General features: G+C 35.5%; 1 protein-coding gene across 4 annotated transcripts in view; it reads left to right on the plus strand.

Moving 5' to 3' along the window:
- MARCHF1 (membrane associated ring-CH-type finger 1) overlaps positions 1-27,892 on the plus strand; it is an 889,619-nt gene that overhangs the window by 382,958 nt on the left and 478,769 nt on the right. For 2 of the 4 annotated variants that reach the window (XM_040471208.1, XM_040471216.1), the window contains exon 3: positions 13,426-13,634. The exons of 1 other annotated variant lie outside the window; for it this stretch is intronic. The gene's annotated coding sequence lies outside the window, so the exon portion shown is untranslated. Of the gene's footprint in view, positions 1-12,938; positions 13,188-13,425; positions 13,635-27,892 lie in introns of those variants that run through there. One more of the 4 variants, XM_040471231.1, reaches the window with a different exon arrangement.

Here is a 27,892-nt window from a genome sequence, read left to right on the forward strand (position 1 = left end):
TATATATATATATATATATATATATATAATTTATTGTCAAATTGGCTAACATATGGTGTGTACAGTGTGCTTTTGGTTTTGGGGGTAGATCCTCGAGGTTCATCGCTTACATACAATGCCCAGTGCTCGCCCCACAACAACAGCAACGTGGATGGAACTGGAAGGTATAATACTGAGTTAAATAAGTCAGTCTTTCAACCAGTTTAAAGTTAATTTTCTGGACTCTGACCTACTAGTACTCCACCGATTCCACATTCTTCAAGAGATGTCCAAAAAGTATAGGAGCTTGTGATAGATGTACTCATTTTGCCCACTAATATGGAAGCAAAAACATTATTAGAGTGCATTGAACTGGGTGTCTATTAATGAAGTTTTAAGAGCAATCATTGACTGTTTGACTTTGTGGAATGGCTGCAAGGACAGCATAATAAAGTACCATGAGGAATCTGATGGGCACCTCACACAATCAATATTGTAGTTTTTCTGTATTCTATCAATCAGTCCTTTCTATTAACATGTTGTTTTAAAGGTGCTTGGTGTCAGGTGGAGTTAAATTTAGTCTTAAGTCAGTCATTGACTATGTATAGAAACTTGACCCAATCATAGCTTTTAGAGCCTTAGTTCCTTTGTCTTTTAAATAGAGATAATAATTCTGCCTAGAAAAATTATGATGAGAGCCAAATTGGGTAATATATATGTGTAGTGCCTGATACATTATTTGGCAGGTTGACATTGGTAGATGTCTCAACAAATAGTAATTGCTATTTCATCATCATTATTTTCTACACTATAACTCAAATTTGTAATAATGACACTGAGCTACTGCAACTCTCTGATCATGAGAAGTTACACTGTATAAAACTATAGTTTGGATGTGAAAGTGTATGCTATTAAAATTCTTGGTTTTTAAAAAGTGTTATTCATTTTAACATACATGTTTCTACTTATTCAACAGGTAGAAATACCTCTCTTTACATACAAGATATTGGGTTTTACTGTGTATTTAGATGCTTTTTTATTAGAGTTTGAAGGAATATACCCAAGTATTTTTTAGGAAATTTAATTTTTAGGAATTTAATCATTCCTATTCTTTTAAATATAAGTGCATTTTTAATGTTGGAAACATTTATTATATAATTTTAAACTTCAGATATGTGGTTAACTCTTACATGGTGCTTACTCCATTACAGTCCATGTGCCGAGTTTATAGGCATCATCTCATTTATTTAATTTAACATAGTATTCCTGTGTTAAGAATTAATGCTGTTTATAGAAAAGAAAATGAAAAAAAAACTCAGAATCTTATTGGCTTAGGAAATTGAAAACTCTAGACAATTATTAATACTGTTAAAAATAAAGAAATTATTTGAATGATTATTATAGTGTCCTAAGCTGTTAGATTTTGGAGATCGAATCATGAATATAGATAGTATCCTATAGAAAATGATATACCTCTGATAAATCTTTTGATTTATTCTTCTCAGGAAGTAGTTACAATAATATTCTTAAATATTCAGTAACCCACTTTCTTTTTTTTTTATTTTTAAAAAAAATATTTTTTTTTCAACGTTTATTTATTTTTGGGACAGAGAGAGACAGAGCATGAACGGGGGAGGGGCAGAGAGAGAGGGAGACACAGAATCGGAAGCAGGCTCCAGGCTCTGAGCCATCAGCCCAGAGCCTGACGCGGGGCTCGAACTCACGGACTGCAAGATCGTGACCTGGCTGAAGTCGGACGCTTAACCGACTGCGCCACCCAGGCGCCCCTCAGTAACCCACTTTCAAATATTTTATAGTATTTCATACTTCATTTTACACACTTTAATCTTTTAAATAAATGTCTCTTCTCTTTGAAATTTTCTTATAGTAATAACTTTTCTTTTTAAAGTTTACAAAGTCTTTAGTACTTCAAAGTTAACTATATTAGGAAACTGTCCCATTATTTTTGCCTCCTTTTGGAGCTTTTACATGCAGAGTTCATGTGTGTATATGTGTTTAAGTCAATCACTTCAGTTATAAAGAGTGTGTGATTGACAAGCAATATAGTCAATAACTAGACAGGTAAATTCTTTATATTTGTCGCCACAAGCTGATGACTTAAATGTTCTGTGGTAAGATCTAACCTCTTATTTCCTGTGCTTTTCTCTTTAATTTTTTCTGCTACCCTGTATAGTAAGTCATCAACAGCAGCTGACTCTCTGCCTATTAATACCAAACCTTACTTTAATAAAGTAAATGGTATCATAATGTTAATATTTTTACACAAGGAATAATCTTACATACTAAGGATAAACAAAATCTGATGTCACAGAATCCCCACTTAAAAGATACTTCAGAAGGTATTGAATCCAGGTTTTGTTGTTGTTTTTATTTTATTTTATTTTATTTTTTTGACACACAACGTTGTATCAGTTTCAGGTATTCACCTTCTCTATACATTATGCTATACTCAACACAAGTTCAGTCTTTAAAAAAAAATTACATTTATTTGTGGATTGTCCCAATAAGTAGTTGTGCATCCCCTATTTGAACATTAATGTTTAAACTGAAAGAATAGAGTTTTTAATTTTAAAAAAATTGCTAGTTTTTATTTTCAGAGATCTAGTTGTCATAACTTTTTTTCTTGTAATGACTCAGATGGACCTCTAATTGGCAAAATATATTCAAGAACACATGTTCCATTGTTTCGACATAAACCTGGCTTGCAAATTAAATTTGACCATTTACCACTCCTCCCATCCTTTTTTCTAGCTCCTTCAAGCCCCTAGATTCACACATAAGGGAACACACAGAATGCAGACATTGGTATGTACTCTTCATTCTCAGGCTACTTTCTAAACTGCTTTTTTCTGCTCTTTGTTTTTACTACACCATCCTTGGTTTTCTCTTTCCATCCTTAGCTATTTCCCTTGGACTTGATGCCCATTGCTAGTATCTAGAGCCCTGGCTCTCGTTGATGGTTATTCTCATTTACTAAAAACACGTGCCATCTTAGAATCCAATAGTTACTCCTCTTCTCCTAAGGCTGTATCCTCAGAACCCTCTGCTTCAGGTGGTCCTTTATCAGCACCCACATATTTTGTATCATGCCTCATAGGCTTTCTTGTTTTTGCCTCTCCTGTGGGTCATTTTCTAGTTGAGCCACACCTGCATGCCTATAGAAGCCTAGAATTTTATTGGAATATAATTTTCATTTTCCTGGCTCCCTGAGTATCATGTCTTTCTTGAGGCTCAGGTTTCAGCAAATAGCTTTGTAACTTTTGTACACCCATCATTTGTTTCCCACCAGAAAGTGTTTCTAGCCTGAAGAAAACTTCACCAGATTTGATGAGCATATTGCATGAGTTAAAAACAAGGATAGTTGAGTTTTTCTTTTTTCTTCTAATTCTTTTACTCAGCATTTGGAATGTAGAAACATAAGTTATCCTTATGGAGATTACTTTCTTTTCTTTTTTTTTTTTCTAGAAAGAAATCATACCTCTCTTAGCTACCTGAATATGGAGCAGGTAATGTTTAACCAAAACTGCTTTAATTCATCAAAAAGTTTTAACTATAAACAGTGAAATGAGTTAAGGTTTCAGTTGTTCCTTATTTTCCATTAGTATTAATTTTATAATGGTAAATTAAATGTTGATATAATATGTAATTCATATCAGAAAATAAATTAGAACGTAACATTAATTTTAAAAATAACAGTATATGCAAAGGGAATATTTAGTGAATTTAGCACACTCCCCCCACCCCCCTGCCCTCCCGGGACCATTGTATTTAACTACTCTAAGTTAATGAATAACTCATTTCTTATTTTATTTAATTATTTCTAAAAGTCTGCCAGAAACACGCATGCTGGTTTAAAGAATAGGATAAAAGCAATTTTCTTCTCAAAAGGATCAAGAGACAGTGTCCTATACTCAATGGTTTCTTAAAGTACATTGTTCAATTGGGATTATAGCCAATTATTTTTTAGTAGCTCACTAAAAGTGTATTACTCACACACATTTAGGGAAGGGTTAATAGTAAAAATGGTTGAAGAACCTGTCTATAGGAATGAATGAATTCGTTTTCTAGGACTATTGTAACAAAGTACCCAAAACTGGATGGCTTAAATCACAGAAATTTATTGTCTCACTGTTCTGAGGCCAGAAGTCGAAGATCAAAGTCAGTAGTGCCCTGTTTCTTCTGAAAGCATTAAGGAAGCATCTGTGGCAGGCCCTAGCTTTTGGTAGTGCCTTGACTTGTGGTAGCATAACTTCAAATTTCACATAACAGTCTCCCTGTATGTACATCTGTCTCTGTTTTCAAACATCCCCCCGTTTTTTTTGGGAGGACATCAGTTGTACAGGATTGGGGCCCATATTTTTTTTTTAAATGATTTTTTTTTCAACGTTTATTTATTTTTTGGGAGAGAGAGAGAGACAGAGCATGAACGGGGGAGGAGCAGAGAGAGAGGGAGACACAGAATCGGAAACAGGCTCCAGGCTCTGAGCCATCAGCCCAGAGCCTGACGTGGGGCTCGAACTCCCGGACCACGAGATCGTGATCTGAGCTGAAGTCGGACGCTTAACCGACTGCGCCACCCAGGCGCCCCCGGATTGGGGCCCATATTAATGACCTCATGTTATATTGATGGCATCTTTAAAGACTTTTCTCCAAAAAAATAATAAGGTACCGTGGATTAGGACTCTAATATGTATTTTTGGGAAGACATAATTCAACCCATTATATAGGAAGTAGTACAGCTTATTGAAAAGAAGCTATATTAAATTCTTATGGGACTTCTTGTCCTATTTTAAAAAATCTTCAAGGAATATACTTGCTTGTTTAAACAAGAATAAGAATAAGCGGAGTGTCTGGGTGGCTCAGTAGGTTAAGCATCTGACTCTTGATTTCAGCTCAGGTCATGATCATGAGTTCAAGCTCCACATAAGGCTCTGTGCTGATTGTGCAGAGTCTGTTTGGGATTCTCTCTCCCTGTCTCTCTGCCCCTCTGCCCACTTGTGTTCTCTCTCTTTTTCTCTTTCTCAAAATAAACTTTAAAAATAGGAATAAGCAATTTTGTTCTCAAAAGATCAAGAGATAGTTTTGTATATTTGATGGTCTCATAAAATACATTGTTCAATTTGGACTATACCCATTTATATCTTAGATTCTATTATTTTGGACAAAAAAAAAACCCAAATTTTTAAGCTGTAAAAACATGGAAATTAGTGGTCACATATTATTTAAGGTAGCCTATTTTCTATATTATAAAATCTTTAGTATATAAAACTGTTCAGTTAAGTGGGTAAATAAAATTTAATTTTAAAAGTTAGAAAATAAAATATTAAAAAAAAAAGGGGCGCCTGGGTGGCGCAGTCGGTTAAGCGTCCGACTTCAGCCAGGTCACGATCTCGCGGTCTGTGAGTTCGAGCCCCGCGTCGGGCTCTGGGCTGATGGCTCAGAGCCTGGAGCCTGTTTCCGATTCTGTGTCTCCCTCTCTCTCTGCCCCTCCCCCGTTCATGCTCTGTCTCTCTCTGTCCCAAAAAAAATAAATAAACGTTAAAAAAAAAATTAAAAAAAAATAAAAGTTAGAAAATATATTGGGTTAGTTTTGTCAAAATATTGTAATTTCCAAGTTCTATTTTTAAATTAAAAACAGTGTAATATTTTTTACATTTGCATGAGAAAAATTCTGAATGAAATAAGATAGATCTGTGTGGATGTGATAGGACCACTCTGAATTGAAGATATTCTTTATAGGGGAAATGTTGTGTTGGGGTTGGCTAAAAGTGTATGTATGTATATCTTTAAATAACTTATGAAAACCAATATTGTTGTAGTCAATTTCACCTTCATCCTCTCAGTGATATTAGATGATGTTTTGACTATGACCATACATGGCTATCTTAAAAATGAATCAGATTGCTCACGTCTGCTGATTATTTTAAAACTTTAGAGAGATGGCATATTTAGAGAGAAAATACAGCATATAATCTTATGGTAATAATTCTGTTATTATAAAAATATGCCAGATATAAAAGCAGAATATATAGATTTACTTTCTGAATTTGACCCATCATTTCTTACATGACTTTCCAAAGTACTAATTTTATTCTCGAAAGAATCATTTGTCCTAAATATAACTTACTCTGAAAACATTAATAACTTTAGGTTAATGATACTTGACATTTTTTCATAAACAGTGGGTCATGAGAGAAAAAAGGAAAAAGCTAGATAGTCCTCAAATAATAATTACTCCTTGAATAATAAAAAAAAAAATCAGATCTTTCAGAAGCTAAAAAAAAAAAAAAAAGCAACCTTTAGTAAAATGAGGTTTCCAAAGAGAAGGTACATGTAATTCCCAATTATACCTACACAAAGTATTTCTTTCAGAATAGCTAAGAGTGAGAAAACAAATGCATAATATACATAAATAAATGTATTTATTACATAGCTTTTTACTTTTTTAAAAATTTTATTTGTTTTTTGAGAGAGAGCATAATATGGGAGAGGCAGAGAGAGAAGGAGACAGAGGATCTGAAGCAGGATCTGTGCTGAGAGGCTGTGGACACAGAGCCCATTTGTGGGGCTCCAGCTCACACATAGGGAGACCATGACCTGAGCTGAAGTCGGAAGCTCAACCGACTGAGCCACCCAGGCGCCCCTTATTTTTATTTTAAAACATATCTAAGCTTTATATTCATCAGGTTGGTTCAGATCATACAAAAGGGCAAGGAGTCTCTGTGAATCAGGAAATTGTTCTGCATTAACTCAGCCGTCAAAGAGTCTGCGCTTACATTAAAACATTCAGTCTACTGGGACTTAATTTGGTCATCTCTGAAATGGTAGGGTGTTTTCTGATTTTTCTTTTAAATATAAAATTCTATGATTCTGTTTTCTACTTAAACTCAATAGACTAGTAAGATAAATTTATTAATAGGGAATACAGATTATATTTGAGCAGATACATATAGTTTTATGTCTGGACTTAGATTTTAGGTAGGAATCCAAAGTAACGTCATTGGTTTTGTGTTTTTGTGTACATGCTTGTGTGCATGCATGTGTGCTTGTGTATATGTGTGTGTGTGTTTTCTTCATTAGGATTGTCAGAGCCAATTCTCCTTTGCTTAATATCTTAAAACCATACAAGAAACGAAGAGACACTTAATAAATTTGCTCTTTAATTTTCTGATGCACTGTCAGAATTTTGATGCGAATGAGGAGAAACCACTATGTTTTTCTTTAAGTTGTTGAAAGGCTGAGAGGAGCTGTGCTGCCAGGCTCTGAGAAGCCTGGGGTTCATGAGACCCCAGGAGACACTGACAGTAGAGTTCCAGAATATGGAAGGTGAGGGAGAGCACTGCTGTGTGTGAGAACACCATGTCCATCATTTCTAGGAGTTGAGGGTTCTGAAGCAGGTGACTTGAATACCCTCTCCCGTGACTCAAAATTCCCCATACATGCCAATCCATCCTTCTGGAATGACTGCTTCGTATTTTCTGAAGATGTGTGAAGAAATCGATACTTATCCTAAGAGCATTATTTGTTCCTATTTGCTTTTTGTTCAGTCAGCTGTACTAGTATTTTGAAAGTCATAGAGAACATTAACAAAAATTAACTATGTATTTACATATTTGGAGAGTAAGGCTGTTTAGCTTTATTTGCCAAAATAAGTCCATTTGTTTTTTGACAAAATCTTAATTTAATTTGTCTAGCCAATAAAGTAAAATACAGCATACAAATTTTTACTTTAATCCTAAATTGTGTCCACAAAGCTAATTAAGTATTAATGTATGCTTATCGTCCTTGGATATTTTTATTACTTCTAACATGTCAGTTTTTTTAGAGAATTGACAAAATTATTTTTTTCTTCCCCTCAACAAAATAGAAGTTAGTGAGGAGATTGTGTTTCTGATGAGACTCTTTTGTCATGAGCATAATATGAAAATACTGGCTAGTACAACTGACTATTTCAGTGTCTGCTTTAATTATCACACATTTTATGTGACTGTGAGGATTGTTATTGAGTCTCCAAAAGACTGAAATAAATTACTTGGCTCTACTGTAGACTGCTTTAACCTCAGAAAACAGATGTGTCCAAAATTAGGACGAATAGTTTCCAGAGAATAAAATCAAAGACCTTGAGAGTTCATCTGATCCATCATCCTATGTTCAGTAAAGGTTGATCGTCCAGTTGCTTCTGAAAAGTCTTCAGGGACAGAATTTTTCTGCATTAAGTGGATGTTCTTCTAATTATAAAAGATGCTTGTACATGCCAAATATAATCACAATTGGATTTCAACAATCAGAAAAAACCAAGGAAACCACATCAATTTAGAAATGTGTCATTACATTGCATATTTTTTATAAACCCAGAACCAGAAATTTTAATTATTTTTGTTTTTATTTTTTCTTTTGTTATTCCCATTGATCTTGTTGTGCTTGGTTGATATTTTCCCTAACTCTACATAACTCTACATAAGTATATGCTTTATCAGTTCCCCAGTAAAAATAGCTTTTTAACCTAAGCTTTTCCTCCCTCTCTTCTATGAAATACAAACTATGCCATGATATCTTGCTCATATAGTCTTTCTTTAACGACAGTGGCCATCAGGTGCACTGTACAATGGCAGGTTGAAAACCCATTTGATCAATAGGGATGTGTTATGAAATATCCTTCCCCCAACACAGAATGCCTTGTTTCCATTTTCAGAATTCATTTAAGGTTCTTATCTTTATTACTTATATGACCTCTGTTAGTGCATTTATAACTCATATATTGGTTTGCATAGACCTGTGCTTTCCTCCAGCCCTTGGCCTGATTTTTTTCCCCTTTCCCTTCTCAAGTTTCAATCAATGACACATTCTAATGACCATACATACATGGCCTAAACCAATTGATAACCTTAAACAAATTTTCTTTGTTATTTAAATTAGTGTCCTGAACTTTCACATTCTAGTCTCACATTCATCTCTATGATCAAGTGACTACCTTATTTCTGCTAAGCCCTAACCTGTTCCTCAACTGTTCCTTAAGATGAACTATTTAGACCTATGATGATTTTTTTGGTGTTCAAATCTTCTTTGAAGGTTTATATATTTATATATTATGTGTGTATATATATATGATGTATATATATATGATGTATATATATATGTTATATATATATGATATATGTGTGTGTGTGGGTATATACACACATATATGTGTGTGTATGTATATATATGTATATTTTTTTTAATTTTAGAGAGAGAGAGCTCATGAGTAGGGTTGATGGGCAGAGGGAGGGAGGGAGGGAGAGGGAGAGAGAGAGAGAGAGAGAGAGGGAGAGAGAGAGAGAATCTTAAGCAGGATCCACCCTCAGTGTGGAGCCCAATGTGAGGCTCGATCCCATGACCCTGGGATCATGACCTGAGCTAAAATCAAGAGTCAGACACTCAACCTACTGAGCCACCGAGGTGCCCTGATACTTACATGTAATATTTTATATTATGTTTCAAATATTGATTGTATTGTGCCATGTATTTTTCAAAGTGACCTACCTGTGTGAGTCATATCTCCTTGGTGACACAGCAAACTCCTTGAGTATCGAAATTTTCCTATATAATTGTATATATAACTTCCTGTTCCTTAATTCCTAGCATGGTTCAGAAAACAGATTATGCTCAACAAATGTTGAATTATTAGTCTGTCCAGTTTATATATCAGCAGATACTTACATGGTTCCTTGTCTGCCTAATACTGTGTTTCTTTTCTTGCTTAATTATAATAAAAATAAATCCTTTAGAGGCTCTTTTTTTTAAGCTGACAAAGATTAAAGTAGGTCTTACAGTGGAGAATCAGATGCATATTTTGTTCGGTTTTCCTTTTAAACTAGGGAAAACTTAAGTCATTGAAAACAAGGAGAAGCACCAAATTAGAATCTCTTAGGTAAAGCTGTAGGCCTAGCATTAGAATTACTAACTGCAAATGCCAAATTTAGTAGCAAGAGGCAGTAATTGAGGTGCTGTTCCTAGAGCCAGAGGGTTGAGAGCTACAGGGTAGAAGCAAAACAAATGTAATTGGGGCATGTGTATGAAATATTGTCCAGGTGGAGCGTGAATGTTCCAAAATGGTTTCAACACTAATTAGAGTCAATAGTTTCCACAAAAATCAAGTTTGGAAATCTGGATCATGTATTGAGATTGTGTACATAGACACAAATTAGCTGAATGATTCCAGAATCCACAGCTCTTCTCTGGTAGCGTGGCCAGTGCCTGGTAGTGTTCTGTTGAATGCAGTGCTTCCTATTTGTTCCGTAGGGTTTAATTACCGCACAAGATGGACTGTGCTCCCATAGGAGAAATGCATTCCACTACAGTTTTTTGTTGTTGTTGTTTGTTTTTTTTTTTTTTTTTGTTTTTTTAGCTTTGGATCGTTACGTGATGAGTCATCCCAGAGAAACTCCATGCTTCTAGTTGGCAGAACACTTTGGGAACTGCTTTAAAGAAAGGTGTTAAATAAATCCAATCCAATATAACATCCAGTTTAGCTGATGTTATGTTCCAGTGTTCTAAGGCTGTGGAGTGACACAGAGTGGTAAAAGCCTTTTATTCCCCAATATTGTTTGAAAATTTTGAACGTTCCATTTATGGCAGTACCTAATACGGTACCAGCTAAATGTTTATTAAATATCCTGGTTATTAATTTTTCCTGTTATTTCTGAAGCATTTACTTGAAAAAGAAACATAGTGAAATCTTCCCTTGTTTAGTGTATAAAATGCTCTAGGAGGTAAATATCCTTTTCCTGAAATTTGATTTACATTCCAAATTTTAAGATAAAGCTAATTGAAATAACTCAACCACATAAATCAAATTAACTTGAAATTCAAATCTGATTTTTTAAAAATCTCAGAGTAAACAAAGGATAACCTCATATGCATAATGAGGTAAAGGATTAAGACAGACATTTAGTTAATTCAAGCTAAAAATCTCCTTTCCTGTAACTTCAATGAATATTTTAAGCAAAAGTACTAGAGTCTAAATTATCTGGAAAGCTGCCTTAGCTTTTCATGGAATTTCTTCATGGACGTAAACCCTGACAATATTACTTTTCTAAAAAGATTCATAATTTACATTTTAGTATTTGTCACACACCATTAAGTTTAGAGACTCCTATTTCCATCCTTCCATTAATTAAAATAGTCCTTCTAGACAGAGGGATTAATGGTTATTTTTAAAGTAAGGAAATACCCACCTCATAATTATAGGTCACAAATGTGATCCTTAAGCCATAGCAATTTTTAAGCATTATCAATTTAACTTCAGACATGGCAATTTTGGAGGAGTTTGGCTTTTAGTCCCTTCATTAAAGCTTCTGTATTTAGCAAATATTCTCTGCAAACTAAGAGCGATGATGAGCAAAGGCCAGGGTTACGGCTACCTAACTTTCTTGTCTTTCGCTATTTTAAAGTAGAGATTTGTCACAAGGCAAACTTTAATTAGCTTATTGTTCTTAGGCTATTTTATTGCTATAGTGCACTGGTTCTTAAACTCGGTTTGTATCAGAATCATTGGTGATATTTTTAAGAATTGTCCACCTCAGATTCCCACTATTGCCCTACTGAACCCAACTGAATCTGTGGTAAAGTGAGTCTCAGGTATCTATGTTTTACAGAGTCTCCCAGATGAGCCTGATGGATAGTAGAGGTGAGGACCACTGCCAGCTCATGAGAGGGTGGCCAGTCAAAAACAACTCACAGACCGAACTTGAAAGTACATTGGAGTATTTATTTCAGAAAATAATTCAAATTAAAGTTTTTTACCAATATTTACAGTGATTATTGTTGGCTTAGTTTCCAGTGAGAGTAATTACCCTTTTTACTTTTATCCCTATTCTGAACTTATATTTAATTTTTATTTTAGAGACAGCATGAATATGAGCGGGGGAAGAGAGGCAAGGGAGGAGGAGAGAGAGAGGGAGGGAGGGCAAGAGAGAGGGGGAGGGAAGAGAGAGAGAGAGAGAGGGAGAGAATCCTAGGCAGGCTGCATGCTCAGCTCAGATCTTGACACAGGGCTCGATCCCATGGCCCTGGGATCATGACCTGAGCTGAAGTCAAGAGTCAGACACTCAACTGACTGAGCCACCCCAGTGCCCCTCTATTATGAGTTGAAAGAAATACAAATATCACATCAAAATGACATTATTGTTGTGGAATACAAAACTAGTTAGAGATGAATTGTAGCTAGAAACTACTTTGAAGATCTCCTAGGTGATTGAGGAAAATTAGCAGTGTCCAAGGATACGTAAAAACAACCGATTTTCTGAATTTTGCTTCTTTTGGGGCAAAGAAACCCAAAAGACACTGAGAGATCTAATCTCTTCACAATGTCTGGAAAATATGAAGTGCATGTATCTAAGAGGAGAAAAGAAAATTCTGGCTTTTTAAAGAAAGAATAATGAATACCCTAACAAAGAGGAAATGATCATAGGGAAAGTGATTTTTAAAAGTTAGTGTATTTTGTGAATACACTCTACTGAGAGATTGTATTTTTTTCAGAAATTTTGATGAACCATTTATTTTTTCCAAATTGTATTCACTGTTAAGAGGATAGTCACACCCTTAGCAGAGTCTGTTTCCTTTCTGGCAAAGCAAGAAGAGGCTACTACTGATTCTAACAAATACATTTCAGGGAGCACAGGAGCTGCAGTAAGGCTGAAATGGGCAGTGTTGCTCTGTGTCTCAGAATGATGATGCCTTCTCACTCCTGTTGCTGATGTCTTACTAACGAAGGTGCAGGGAATGGTTAACTCTCTTTTACAACCAGCCAAAGAAAGACATTGACACTTGCTCCCAGTCTCTGTCTCTGTCTTTTTCTCTCCCTTCTTACTTTTAAGCACCTTGTTCAATGATCTTCACTTCAAGGCAGATCCCTTGACCTAAGTAGATTACTGAGGATGCATGAAGGACACAGCCAGCTCGCCGTGCTTTTCAAGGAAGAGATTTGGCTCCAAATAGGACACTAAGCTTTTCAGCCTTCTGCTTATTTACCTAGTCAGCAGGATGCAATGTCTCTGGGTGCTTAGTGGACTCCTGGGGAATCAGAGGAGAAACAAAAGCAGAAGTGGCAGCCGCTGCAAATGTGGGAGTCTATGCCATTAAAGGAAGCAGTTGCTAATAAGGGCCTGTGAGACCTAGGTTTCCTTGGTTTCCATGACAGTTATTAGGTACCATAGAAATTGAATTGTCTCCCACAATGCTCTTAGGGGAGAGGGGGTGCTCCAGTGACAAAGCAGTGCAGTTATGACTTGCAGTAAATCGTCCTTTTGAGAATGCAACACTCCCTGGATTATTTGCTCTTGAATTTCTTCTAAACTCCCTTTCAGTGTGTTTGACATTTTGGCCAGAGACCCTGGCTTCTGCTGCACAGTGTCTCAAACACTATTTTTCCCCCTTTTTGTTTAGAACTGAGCTTGGCAAAGCAAGGATATGAACAATTGTGCAGGTGGGCTACTCAGGGCGAGTGAAGAGATAAGGCATCCAATCAGGGACTGGAGTCCTGCAGCCCTGCCAGTATGCCCCTCCACCAGATTTCCGTAATCCCAGCACGGGAGACTGCCAGCAATGGGAGAAGTTCAGTGGGCAGAAACAAAGAGAAGAACAAGGAAGTCGAGGTAAGAGGAGGTTTGATTTGATAAAACAGGACAGCCAAGCCAACTGTAGCCAGGACTGTTCTTGGAGCCACAGGATATGGCTAAGGCTTAAGAGAAGCTGGCTCCCACTCTCAGTGCGTAGGAGTAGACTGGAAGAGAATCATTGCTGACTCACAGGCGCATATGAAATGTAACCTCTGTTTTCTGAATGAAGAAAGGAACCAAATCCATAAGGACACCTGGCTTATGGCTTGACAGATAGAAACTTCTGCCTCTTTTCCTAAACATCTGCAGAGTTGCTTTGAACTTTTATGGCTCATGGGGCACAACCCAGCTGTCCTGAGTGGCTGTGGACATGGCTGTCATCCATTTTCAGCCCCCGGGGCTGTTGGTGTTTGCTAATTTTGCTTACTGCCCATTAAACTAGAATGTGTGAAAATAACTTTCTTAACAAAGTGGCAGAGAAACCAAAGATACGCCAGCTATGTCACTGATAGCACTAATTAAGATGACGTTTCTCTGTCTCATACGACCTATTGCTCTCTCTATTCATTTGGAATGTATATGTGTATATTACCTTTGTTTGATATGTTTCATTTGCATTTTTTTCTTCACAAAAAAGCATTATTTGAAACTTACATGGGCTAGAGAAATAGATTATTCAACTTATCACATTTAGGCCTTATTTGCAGTGAAGTTTAGCTGCTGTTGTTCTAACTGCTTGAAAGATCAGATGCTGAGAACTTATTTCAAAGCTTTTTAAGAAAGAGATTGAGCAGGCTCCAGGATTTGGGTGAAAATAATGTAAATGTTGTTGTGCTCCCCTAAAAGGTACCTGGAGATAGGATACCAGAAACTATAATCCTCTTGTTTCTTTAACATAACTGTTGTTTAGACCTCAGGTCTTATTAATTTTGTAGAAAACGGTCTTTCCCCACCTCCAGTTCTGTGTGTCAGTCTTTTTTTCTCAAGAATAGGTGGTAGGGACAGAAGGCAGTGAAATAAAAACGAAACAAAGCAAAACAAACAAAGCAAATGGGAGTGAAGTATCAAGAAGTGCCTTAGAGGAAGAGATCAATAAAGTCAAATGAGAAAAGACATTCTTAGCCTCTTTCTACTTTGTTTGAACTGATTTTGAAAATGTCATTGAAGAGCAGTGCAGTCTTGATGTGGCTAGAATTTGTACAGAACTTCAAGGGTTGGTCTAATTTAGCATGAGAAATACTTTTCCTTTAATTTAGTGATTTCCCTGTTCATAGGCACATTGGGTATTTCTGGAGTTTGTGAGAATGAAATATGTTTGTGAAGCGAGTAAACTTATTAGCTTAGTATTAATTGGAAATATTCCCCATAAAATTTTTCTTTCCTTTGACTTGGTAATGTGATTATTAGGACATCAAAGAACTGTCTCTCAAGTTTATTGGTGTGGGATGTGGAGTGAGGGGCACTGATCAGTTGTGAAAATGGATATGGAAATGCTAAAAGCAAGATTTATGAAAGTTATATATTACTCATTATCTGAGTTCTTTGATAGAATTGAAGATAATTTTGAAGGGAACTTCATAAGAAAATATTAGGTGGCAATTTTGATTGATATCCAGAATTATCAGTCTCTGAGTGATATTTGGAAATGAAAACACTGATTCAATTCCATGGGTTACCCTCCCTCACCCCCACTCCACACTTCACATTTTGTCACCACCAGAACTCTCCTGCTGCTGATGTCTGCTTGGCTATGAATCAGAGAAAGCTAGGATGGCTTACATGACTTTTGGAAAATATCAAACAAATTTGGTTTTTGGCATGTTAGAAATAATAATGAAATTATTCAACCCCCAATATAGCTGGAATCTTTAGCCAGATATTGATGTTAAGCCACATCTTCAGATATCCTTACAAACCTTTTAAAGAAGTATTCATTATGAGCCAACTGCATTTCTTTTGAAGGCAAATACACTTTATTATGTTACGGTGTGAGTCAGTGGGCATTCTTAAAGGAAAATAAGTGAATTATGAGAAAAAAGAAACTCTCAGCCAACATATTATTTTAAAAAGAGACATAATTCTTGGGATGCCTGGGTGGCTCAGTTAAGCGTCCGACTTCGGCTCAGGTCATGATCTCACGGACCCTGGGTTCAAGCCCCTCGTCGGGTTCTGCTTGCACTCTGTCTCTCAAAAATGAATAAACATTAAAATGTTTTTATTATTTATTTATTTTATTTTATTTATTTTTTAATGTTTATTTATTCATGTTTTTTGAGGGACATAGCACAAGTTGGGGAGGGGCACAGAGAGAGGGAGACACAGAATCTGAAACAGGCTCCAGGCTCTGAGCTGTCAGTCCAGAGCCTGATGCGGGGCTCAAACTCACGAACTGTGAGATCATGACCTGAGCCTGAGTCAAACGCTCAACTGACTGAGCCACCCAGGCGTCCCAACATTAAAATGTTTTAAAAGAGACATAATTCTGAGTATCAGAAAGGGAAGCACTTTTTACGTTTGAAATACATCTTGGTTTTCTTCAGGAGAGAGTTAAAATATGTTTGAAACATATTGTTAAATCTTATAGGGCATTAAATTGCTAAATACATAGTCCAAAAATTATAAATTGCACTTCAGGTGGATAGATTACATAGAATATATTCTGTGTGTTGGAAAGCAAGAAGAATATATTCAGGACAATATTTTCTGTAATTTCAAGTGTTGATTCTCTCTAAAGGAAGTTAAAACATCTTGTACGCAAAATGAACATTTCCTGATTGTTGAACAAATGAGACAGATCCTTGTTTGAAGCTTTCTTAATGTATTTTGCTTATCTTAGAGTTATCAAAATAATATATGCATACATGAGGAAAACAATCTAGTTTCAGAATTAAGAATTTACTGATTCAGGGGCACCTGGGTCGCTCAGTCAGTTAGGTGTGCAAGTCTTGATTTTGGTTCAGGTCATGATCTTGTGGTTAGTGAGTTTGAGCCCCACATCAGGCTCTGTGCTAACAGAACAGAGCCTGCTCCAGATTCTCTCGCTGTCTCCCTCTCTCTCTGCCCCTCTTCCACTTGTGTGCTCGTGCTCTCTCAAAATAAATAAAGAAACTTAAAAAAAAGGAAAAAAAAAAAGAAAAAAATTGCTAATTAAAAGGTAAGCCAATTTAATTTGTTCCATTAGAAATTTAGAATCTCTTGAATATACAAATTTATTAACTTCACATCTAGTTTTTTTGTTTTATTTTAAGGCATATAAAGAAAAAAGGAAAATGTATAAACTATTTCTTAAATATGATTATAGTCCAGAAGATTTAAGCTATAAGAAGTAATTCACAGATTTAAGATATTTAAAAAATTGTAAATCTAACTCTAGGCTTTGTAATCAATATACATGTTGACATATTTCATGTGGCATAGCACTGTAATTATTTATCTCTTTGGTTAATAACCCCAGAAGTACAAAAACTAAAATAACATACTATATCCATTTTGGATATAGTTGGTATTAATATTTAGGGTAAGGGGAAGGATGCATACTTATCTTCCAAAGATATCAGCTCTGGAGGTTTAGACAATTAAAGGGGGATGCCTCAGATATGCATTCCAGAGACAACATTTTATTAGCACAACCAGAAATGATCAGTCTCTTATGAAGTGATGGATGAATCAAAGTAATAGAAGATTTATATATAATGTAGTTGGTCAAATTTATTAATTTATACCTGTATATAGATAGATAGGTAGATAGATAGATATCTAGACATGGAATGCTTAAGTGCAAGCTCCAAGAAAGTTCTGGAAAGGAAATTAGTAATCAGATTTAACTTCATAGCATGGAATCAATGAGGGAAATTCAAATGTTTGGAGTGGGGTTAATTCATCTATATCTTCAAAAAGGCATGACCTTGAGAAAGCCATAGTGGAAGCGTCCTCTCTAAGGAGATTGCTAACTCCAGATCTCTCCAGCTGTCTTTCTCTAGTTGAGCACAAAGACTGACCAGTCTAGCTTCTTGAAATCTCGTTTGCCTAATTTTGTAAGTGGGCCACTTTGTTCCTGTTAATCCACTTTTCCCATCTTTTTTAGATGTGTTAACACCACTTCTTGGGCTGCAATTAATTCTCCTTAGGGATTTGGGCATATAGGACATCTGCCTCTTACAAGGGTAATCAAATTCTTAGATCTACGGGTAACTTTATTTCATACTGTATAACTGGAAATTAGGATGATTGTGCAAATTCCCATATTTAGTCAACTAGGATGTATTTTTTTATAATTATTTAGGATTTATATGGAAATGTTTCTAAGCCCACTGAATTTTACATGTAGAAGTAAGCCAGGAATCATACCAAGGGTGTTCCTGCCACCTGCATTGCATGCTGCCATGCACTCCCGTCAGCACAGAGTCTGTACCTCAGATGACAGGAGTTTCATAAGACGAGAAAAGAGGCCATGAATGCTTTTCTTCTCACCTTTTCTCACTCACAAACTGACCGTGTATGACAACCAGGCTTTAGGTTTGAGGGGAAAAAGCAAAAACACCTTTGATTATATGTACATTTTTTCTTTACTTTTTTCATGATTTTGATATTTTTCTTCTTCAATTTTTCCTTTCCTTTTAGAGTAGATTTCTTTAAAGAATGTTTACTCTCCTCCCTCTTTCCTGAGATGTCCCTTTCAAGATTTTCTACTTGCCTTTCCAGTGACATCCCCCGGGCCTCGTTTCCTCACTCAAAGTACCTGCTGATCTGGCTTCATGAACTTGAGTGAATTGAAAACAATATGGCTTTTTAATATACATTATTCTGAACATAGTAGATAATTGTTATCTATCTGGTGGATAGACTTATTAATTCTATTTTTAGTAGAAAATTGTGGAAGTTAAATACCATAGTTAATCTCAGGGCCAGAGATGTATTTGAGAAATCCAATTTCACACTTTATGTGTTTCTTTGTAATTAAGGTACCATAACCCTTTCACATTCTGTAAGCAGAATTTTTAGAATCAAAGGATCCCAGAATCAGAAAGTCTCTTAAAAATTCTTTATCTTAATGCCAAAAAAGAAACCAATAGAGAATAAATAACTTGCCAATATCATTTGATTAGTTAGATGTAAAGTTGGTACAAAAATACAAGGTTTCTGACTGCCAGTCTGCTGTCCTTTCTGTTATTACTGCATTTGGTGATTTCTTTTTCAAGGCATAAAATTATAGTACCAAAGATTTAAAAGAATTCAGGTAATCCCTGAAGCTGCTAACCTCTGAATGGGGAAGTTTGGAGTTTTTGTTGTTATGTTTATTTTCTCATGATGCGTAAGGTTGGATGGGATATAAATGGGTCCTATTTACAGAATATAACTAGAGTTCATTTCATCAAAATTTAGAAAATAAGATAAAATTAAATAGTAATGGGCAGAATAGTTTAGTAGGGAGGACATGGACTGAAATTTGGCATACATGAAATGGAATCCTGAATCACTTTTCGGCCTTTTGGCTAAGATCAAGTGCAGTATGAAATCGAGTCCTGGCTTCACCAAAACCCTTTAAATTTGAGTAAGTCATTTAACCTCTCTAGCTTGTGCCCTGGAGAAAAAGTACATTTACTAGTAAATGTAGAAAAAAGTACATTTACTAGATCCCATTTAAAAAATAAAGTTATTTTATTTTCTTCTGTTATTCCTTTACTATAATCATCTGATCATTCTCCATTCTGGGCACATAAAGACCATGATTGTCTTCAAAGGTGTACTTGGCTCGGGAGGATAGGTCTGAGTACTGAGGACTCACCTTTAAGGATACCTGTTATCTCTGCTTCTTAAAAACCCCTTGAATAGACTTACTGTCTTCTTCTGGATGATTTGTATGAAAGCATGAGTTCTAGGTCTGAATATTGTGAGGGAAAAGATTGGAGTTTTAAGGCTGATCAGAGATACTACTGATACTAAAGCTGACTTGAAAATAGGCAGGACAGAGAAAGAAAAACGATGTTCTGAGTGATAAATGGATGAGCCACTGGATTAGTCCTTGCTTTAAACCAACCTTTGTTCAAAACCATGCAACTTTCCAATGAAGTGATTCAATTCCTTTATGGTTTGAACCAGTTTTTTGGTTGGATGTTATAACAGGATGCTAAACAGTTCTTTGCCAAAGGGTAGCTACAATAGTTTTCTTGTGTAGCAACTGACTTCTGAGCTTGGAAATAGCTGAGATCCAGGTAAAGTAATCTGAAACATTAATTTATGAATAAACTGTGCACATTTACCCAGAATGTCCTGTATTCACCAAATGAAATACATCTTTAGCAGATATGAATCTGACATTTTGGGGAGAATGCCAAGCAGTAAAAAGGCTAATTCTCTTTTCTTCAGAAGAGTACTTTCCAACTTCTGAGTCTCAATTGAATATTAGAGTCCCATGTGCTTATAGTGGATTCCATTGAGTATACTAATAGTATTGAAATAGTTTTATATAATGAAAACTGGTAAATTTCCATTTTATTATTTGCTTTCAGCAATGAAATTACTATAATGCACATTATTTTTTCTTGTTTGAAACAGATGTTATGGGTAATTGCATTAATAAGTAAGACTGAATAACACATTTTATTGACAATTAAATGAAAACAGTAATTGCTGATACACCTTGAACAGTATTTAAATTTTTTTAATTTTTATTTTTAATTTTTTTTAAAATTTGAATATAGTTGGCACACAATGTTACATTAGTTTCAGTTGTACAACATAGTGATTGAACATTCTATATGTTATGTTACGCTCATGATGAGTGTAGCTACCATCTGTTGCCATGCAACTGGATTACAAGATCATTGACTATATTCCCTAGGCTGTGCCGTTTATTCTTACGAAGTATTCATTTTATGACTGGAAGTCTATACCTCCCACTCCCTTTCACCCATTTTGCATATCCACTCTCCACCATACCCCCACCCCTGCCTCTGGCAACCATCAGTTTCTTCTCTGAATTTACAGATTTGTTTCTGCTCTTTGTTTATTCATTTGTTAGGTAGGTTGATTGTTAACACTCCTCTCTGGTGTTCATTTAAAAAATGTATTATGAATTCCTGGCTGGTTGAATGAGATTCAGTGTGATCGTTGGGTCTGAAAGATTATTGATCGAAAAATCTTTATATGGAGGTGTGTTAGAGCACGGGAGGACCAGGTAAAGCTACAGATGTTTAAGCAGGATTTTTAGAACTTGCCGATTAGTCAGCATTTAACTCAGTTTTTTGCAGCACTGACAGTGCCTACATGGATTTAGAATCCCTTAATTTGAGGTACTCCTGAAGGGAGAGGGATAGCAGTCTGAGTATTGCTTTCCCCCAGCTCATGCCTACGCGTATCACCCAAAGCCACTTGAAGCAGCCTTCATAACCTCCAGGTGAAGATGAGAAATGACATCTATTCGATACTCATTCTCTTTCCTGTCTCTGCAACTCTGTTAAATAATTGAAATAGGCGTGACATGAGGGTAGAGGTGGTGATAGGACTTTGCTCTTAAAAGAATGACAAGGAGATTGAAGAAAAGGACAGTGTTCCAGGGTGCTGGGTGTCTGACTGGGGCTTTCAGCCTCTCACATTTCACATTGATCATTCCATTCATCAGACCTTGCAAATCTGGATAAGGAAGGCGAAGAAAACAATTGCAGAGGGATCTCTTCCCCCAGCCACTGCCAAAGAATACAATACACATTCTCTCATACAAAGGAACATTTTGAATTCTTCAGGATTTGTATTTTTGATGTCAACTTCAGAGGGTTTCTTAGGGAAAACATTCTGGCACCAGTAAACTATTGCACATGCAATGACACTGCTGGGCACAGAAAATGAAACTCATGTTTGAGATATGGAGTAAAAAGATATTTGTTAGGTGAGGCTGCAGCTGTGTGTTCTCACAAATGACCAAATTCTTTATAGATAGTAATTATCCTTAACCTGTAAGCCTAAACAGGTTCACTCCTAAACAAGTTCCATAGGGCAGTGTATGGCTATGAATGCTTAGTGTGTGAAAGTTATATGCTTAAGTTGTATAGACTTAGGTCCACGACACAGTTTTACTTTCCAGTTTTTTTTTCAAAATTTTCATGAGATTGTAAAATATGATAGAGATGTGTTAAATTTTACAAAGCTTTAGAAATGCAAATTCTATCAGTATGTTTTATTTTAATCTGAAACCACTTTCTATATGCCCATTTACTATGATACTACTACGATAGTTCATTCACATTTTGGAGGAAGTGATTTCTGCATACGGTTAGCCAGTTACACACCAAAGGATTCACCTTTGATTGTTGATGTTAACCATCTAACTCAGGCATTTTGTTTGGCAGCCAGTGGGAGTATAATAGAAACTTCATGCCTTAGAATTAGAAGGAAACTCTTGCTTGTTAATTGATACTGCCTATGTTTAGAGCCAACAGAGTGAGGTAGTTAAAAGCATGTTGGGTTCAAATTTGAGCTTTGCCACTTCTTAGCTGTGAGACCTTGGTGAGATTACTTAACATCTGTGTCTGAGTCCCCTTATGTGTAAAATAGTGACAAATATGGAGACTACCTTATAGAGCTATGAAAATTAAAATAAGTTAATATTTCTAAAAATCAAGGAAGATTCATTGGCACAAAATAAACACCATTAAGTGCTTGATAAATAAAAGTGCTAAAGAAATCAATTCTCTATGTTCACTGTATTCTGATGAATATATTTTATTATTCATAGTGAACATGACTCATTATTAATACTTTCCATTAATAATGAGGAAATATTTAAGTTGCATGGCATCATAGATGGAGCCTATTATAATAATAATGATTAAAAAAATAGAAAGCAAATTCATTGCTATTTGAAATTTGCCGATACTCTTGACCTCTACTTGTACAGACCATTGTACCATTTGTCTGGTTGCCTTAGATAAGTGAAACCTAACCTTATGGCGTTTCCTTGCTATCTTAACCTCAGTCTTGTAGCTGCTGGACCAAGGATTCTCTAGAGTCAAGAATTTGTAGAACACATGCTCTCCATGTGAATTTTCACTTCCATTCCATGTACATATTGCCAAGTATTTTGTATTTATGCTAATATTTTTCAACATTTCATGGGTTTTTAAAATTGAGTATTGTAGATACCATTATTTATTTGTTTTAATATACGAAATTTATTGTCAAATTGGTTTCCATAAAACACCCAGTGCTCATCCCAAAAGATGCCCTCTTCAATAAGTGAGATACCGTTATTTTGATAATTCTTTGTACTTCATCTTCGTTGTGGTAACACTCTTATCTTTTGTTTTACCGCTTCTGTAGGTGTTACAAAGAACAGGTCACACAAGGAAGAACTAAAATAACCATGAATGGGAAATTTTTTGAAAGTTTTCATGTATAGGATAATTTTGTAAATATTTGAGTACTTAGGAAAATAGTAATATTTTTTTTTTCTAAATCATGGTAACATTTAACAAAATAACATCATGCTGAACAGCTTTTAAATGCTCTTCAACTTTACGATGACAACTTTTTATTACAGCTGTTGAACTTAAAGGTACTGGCCTGGTTCAATTCTATATGAATTGTTCTGTGAAAAGTTTTTTTTTTTTTCCTTCTGATACTCTTTGGGGATATCAGTGCTGCACACACACACACACACACACACACACATACACACATTCATATATTTATAATCATTAATCTAGTTACTAATTATTGAACATATACTACATGTTCAATAGGAATTGTTTTATGCACTTTCATTTTAACCCATAGCTTATCTATGAGATTATATTTTAGTTGATATTTCTGTGTAACAAATTGCCCCCAAACTTAATGGGTTTAAAGCAACCATTTTATAATGTTTATGAATTCTGTGGATCAGGAATCTGACAGTATGTGGTGAGATGGTTTACTGTTTGTGGCTGTGAGTCCAAGTGTGTGACTCCGAGGTCACTCCAAACTAAGGACTGGGATTTTCTGAAAGCTCATTCATTCACATGTTGGGCACCTGAATTGGGGTGACCAGACGACTGGTACTGCCATCTGAGTAAACTACATGTGACTTCTTCATGTGTCATTGCATCCTCACAGCACGGTACTTCAGGGTAGTCAGAATTCTTATATGGAGACACGGATTCTGGGTATGAGTTTTCTAACAAACAGATCAGAAGCTGCATTGCTTTTTATGACCCAGCATTGCTTTAGGCAGTAGCATGTTTATGTATTTTGAGAAAGAGAGTGAGCAAGCAGGAGAGGTTTTAGAGAGAGGGAGAGAGAGAGAATCCCAAGCTGGCTCTTGCACTGTCAGCATGGAGCCTGAGGTAGGGCTTGAACCCATGAACCATGAGATCATGACATGAGCGAAACCCAGAGTCACACGCTCAACGAACTGAGCCACCCAGGCTCCCCTAAGCAGTAGCTATTTAGTCAGGAAGGTTGCTCACATTTGTACCCAGATGCAAGGGCAGTGGCTATAGATCTCACATTTTTTTTTAAATTGAAGTATCATTGACATATAACATTATATTAGTTTCAGGTGTACAAAGTAATGATTTACTATTTGTTTATATTGTGAAAGTATCACCACAGTTAAGTTTTAGCTACCATCAGTCACCATACACAGTTACAAAATGTTTTTTTACTTATTTATTTAATTTATTTTTTTAAATATTTTTTAAAGTTTATTCATTTATTTGGGGCGGGGGCAAAGAGAAGGAGAGAGAAAGAGAAGAGAGAATCCAACACAGGCTCCACACTGCCAGCATGGAGCCCAATGCTGGGCTCAAACTCACAAACTGTGAGATCATGACCTAGGCTAAAACCAAGAGTTGGATACTTAACAAATTGAGCCACCCAGGCATCCCCAAAATGTTTTTTATTATTGTGATTAAAACTTTTAAGGTTTACTCTCTAAGCAACTTTTAGACATACATTATAGTAACTATAGTCACCAGGCCATCCATGTATCCACAAGACTGACTGACTGACTGACTGACTGAATGACTGACTGACTTATTTATTTATTTATTTATTTATTTATTTATTTACCACAAGTTTATGCCTTTGACTCCCTTGGCTCATTTTCCCACTTGACCATCACTACCTGTCTCTGGCAACCACCAGTCTGTTTTCTGTTTGTTTATATGCATGTCTGTGTATATACATACATACATCATAACTATATACACATATTTATATATATATGTTGCATATATAAGTGGAATCTTAGAGTATTTGTCTTTCCCTGTCTGACTTATTTCACTTAATATAATGCCTTCAAGGCCCATCCATGTTGTTACAAATGGCAAGATTTCATTCTTTTTTATGCTGATATTCCTCTGTGTGTGTGTGTGTGTGTGTGTGTGTGTGTGTGTGTGTTGTGGGAATGTGTATTATATTTTCTTTATTCATCTATCAGTGGACACTTGTTTCCATATCTTGTCTATCGTAAATGAGGTGAAATGAACATGGGGGTGCATATATCTTTTTTAGTTAGTGCTGGATCATTTGTTAATTCTCTCGTTAATTTTTTTAGGAACCTCCACACTGTTTTGTTTAATGGCTGCAACAATTTATATTCCCACCAAAAGAGTATAATAGGTTCCTTTTTCCACAACCTTGTAAACACTTCTTATTTCTTGTCTTTTTGAAAATAGCCATACTGACACGTGTGAAGTCGTATCTCATTGTGGTTTTGAATTACAGTTCCTTGATGATTAGTAATGTTAGTGTTTTTTCATGTACCTGTTGGCCTTCTGTATTTGTTCTCTGGAAAAATGTCTATTCAGATTTTCTGTCCATTTTTAAATTGGATTATTGCTATTATTATTATTTTCTTACTATTGTATGATTTCTTTATATGTTTTGGATACTAATAAAATATTTTCTCCCATTCACTAGGTTGCCTTTTCATTTTGTTGATGTATCTATCCTTTCCTGTACAGAAGCTTTTTAGTGTAATGTAGTCCCACACACATATATGTGGGGCTTGAACTCATGACCCTGAGATCAAGACCTGAACTGAGATCAAGAGTCAGACGCTTAACAGACTGAGCCACCCAAGTGCCCCCCACTGGCATATTTTTTATTTTGTTGCTTTTACTTTCCAAAGGTGTGATTTCCAAAAAATCATTTTCAAAACCCATGTCGAGGAGCTTTCCCACTGTGTCTTCTTCTAGCTCTTGGTGTATTTGATCTTATTTATTGTCTTTTTAGTCTTTATTTGTTTTTGCTGTAATCTTTGTTATTTCCTTTCTTCTACTAACTTTGGGCTTTGTTCTTCTTTTTCTGGTTCATTGAGGTATAAAGTTAGGTTGTTTATTTGAGATTTTTCTTATTTCTTGAGATAGGCACTTCTTGCTATTAACTTCTCTCATAGAACTACTTTTGTTGTGAGTTGCCTGGGCAGCATAGTTGGTTAAATGACTGACTCTTGATTTCAGCTCAGGTCATGATCTCATGGTTCATGGGACTGAGCTCCATATCAGGCTCTGTGTTGACAGCATGGAACCTGCTTGGGATTCTCTCTCTCCCTCTCTCTCTGCCCTTCCCCCACTCATGCATGCTCTCTCAAAATAAATAAACATTAAAAAAACAACTACTTTTGTTACCTCCCATGTTTTGGTGTGTTGTATTTCCATTTCTCTCAAGATATTTTTTTGAATTCACTTTTAATTTCTTCATTGAGCCAGTTGGTATTAGGTAACATAGTTTTTTATCTCCACATATTTGTGAAATTTCCAGTGTTTTTTCTTGTAATTGATTTCTAGTTTTATAGCACTGTGGTAGGGAAATATGCTTAATATTCAGTTTTGTTTTTGTTTTTGTTTTGTTAGTACTCATGTTTTGGCTCATTATCTGATCTATCCTGGAGAATGTTCCACGTGAACCTGAGAGAAATGTGAATTCTGTTGCCTTTGGATAGAATGTTCTGTATGTCTCTGTTGAGTCCATCTGTTCTAATATATAATTTAAGGCTGATGTTTTCATATTGATTTTTCATCTGGATGATCTATCCATTGATGTAAGTAGGGTATTAAAGTTTCTTACTTTTATTTTTATTTATTTTTATTTTTCAAGTGTATTTATTTTTGAGAGAGACAGAGACACCATTAGCAGGGGAGGGGCAGAGAGAGAGAGACAGAGAGAGAGAGAACCCCAAGCAGGCTCTGTGCTGTCAGCACAGAGCCCAATGCAGGGCTTGAACTCATGAAACCAAGAGATCCTGACCTGAGCCAAAACCAAGAGCCAGATGTTTAACTGACTGAGCCACCTAGGACCCGTTTTGTAATTTTTTTAAGGTCTCTTACTTTCATTGCTTTGCTATCTATTCCTCCCTTTAGATCTGTTAATATTTGCTTTATGTATTTTGGGGCTCCTACACTGGGTGCATAAATGTTTACAAATGTTATATTTTCTTGTTGGATTAACTCTATCATTATGTATGACCTTCTTTGTCTCTTACTAGTCTTTGTTTTGAAGTCTATTTTGTCTGATACCAAAGTATTGCTGCTGCTGATTTCTTTTGGTTTTCATTTGTGTGGGATATCTTTTTACATCCCTTCCCTTTCAGTTTGTGTATGCCTTATGTCTGAAGTGAGTCTTTTGTAGGCAGCATATAAGATGAGTTTTATTTTATTCATTCAACCACTCTATGTATTTGAATGGAAAATTTAGTCCATTTACATAAAAAGAATTATTGATATATATGTACTTATTGCCATTTTGTGGATTATTTTCTGGCTGTTTGGTAGTTCCTCTATTTCTTTCTTCTTCTCTTGGTCTCTTCCTTTGTGATTTGATGATTTCTTATAGTGGTATACTTAGATTCCTTTCTTATTATCTTTTGTGGTTACCATGAGGCTTACATATAATGACTTATATTTATAAAAGTCTATTTTCAGTTGATATCAACATAAATTTGAACACACTGTAAAATTCTATGTTTTAACACCCTGAACATTTTATGTTTTTAATGTCACATTTTACATATTTTTATCTTTTGTATCCCTTAACTAATTGTAGTTGAAACTATTTTTATTATTTTCATCTTCTAACCTTCATACTAGTTTTTAAGTGATCATTTCACTACCTTTACCTATATTTGCCTTCACCAGTGAGACTTATACTTTCATATGATTTCTCATTACTAATCAGTGCCTTTTTTTCTGCTTAAGGAAGTCCCTTTAACATTATTTGTAAGACCGTTTTAGTTGTGGTAAACTCTTTTAGCTCTTGCTTGTCTGGAAAACTCTTTATCTTTCATTTAATTCTGAATGATAGGTTAGCTGGGTAGA

This window comes from Herpailurus yagouaroundi, unplaced genomic scaffold (assembly GCF_014898765.1).
Source record: "Herpailurus yagouaroundi ecotype Mexico unplaced genomic scaffold, PumYag 28, whole genome shotgun sequence".
NCBI lineage: Eukaryota > Metazoa > Chordata > Mammalia > Carnivora > Felidae > Herpailurus > Herpailurus yagouaroundi.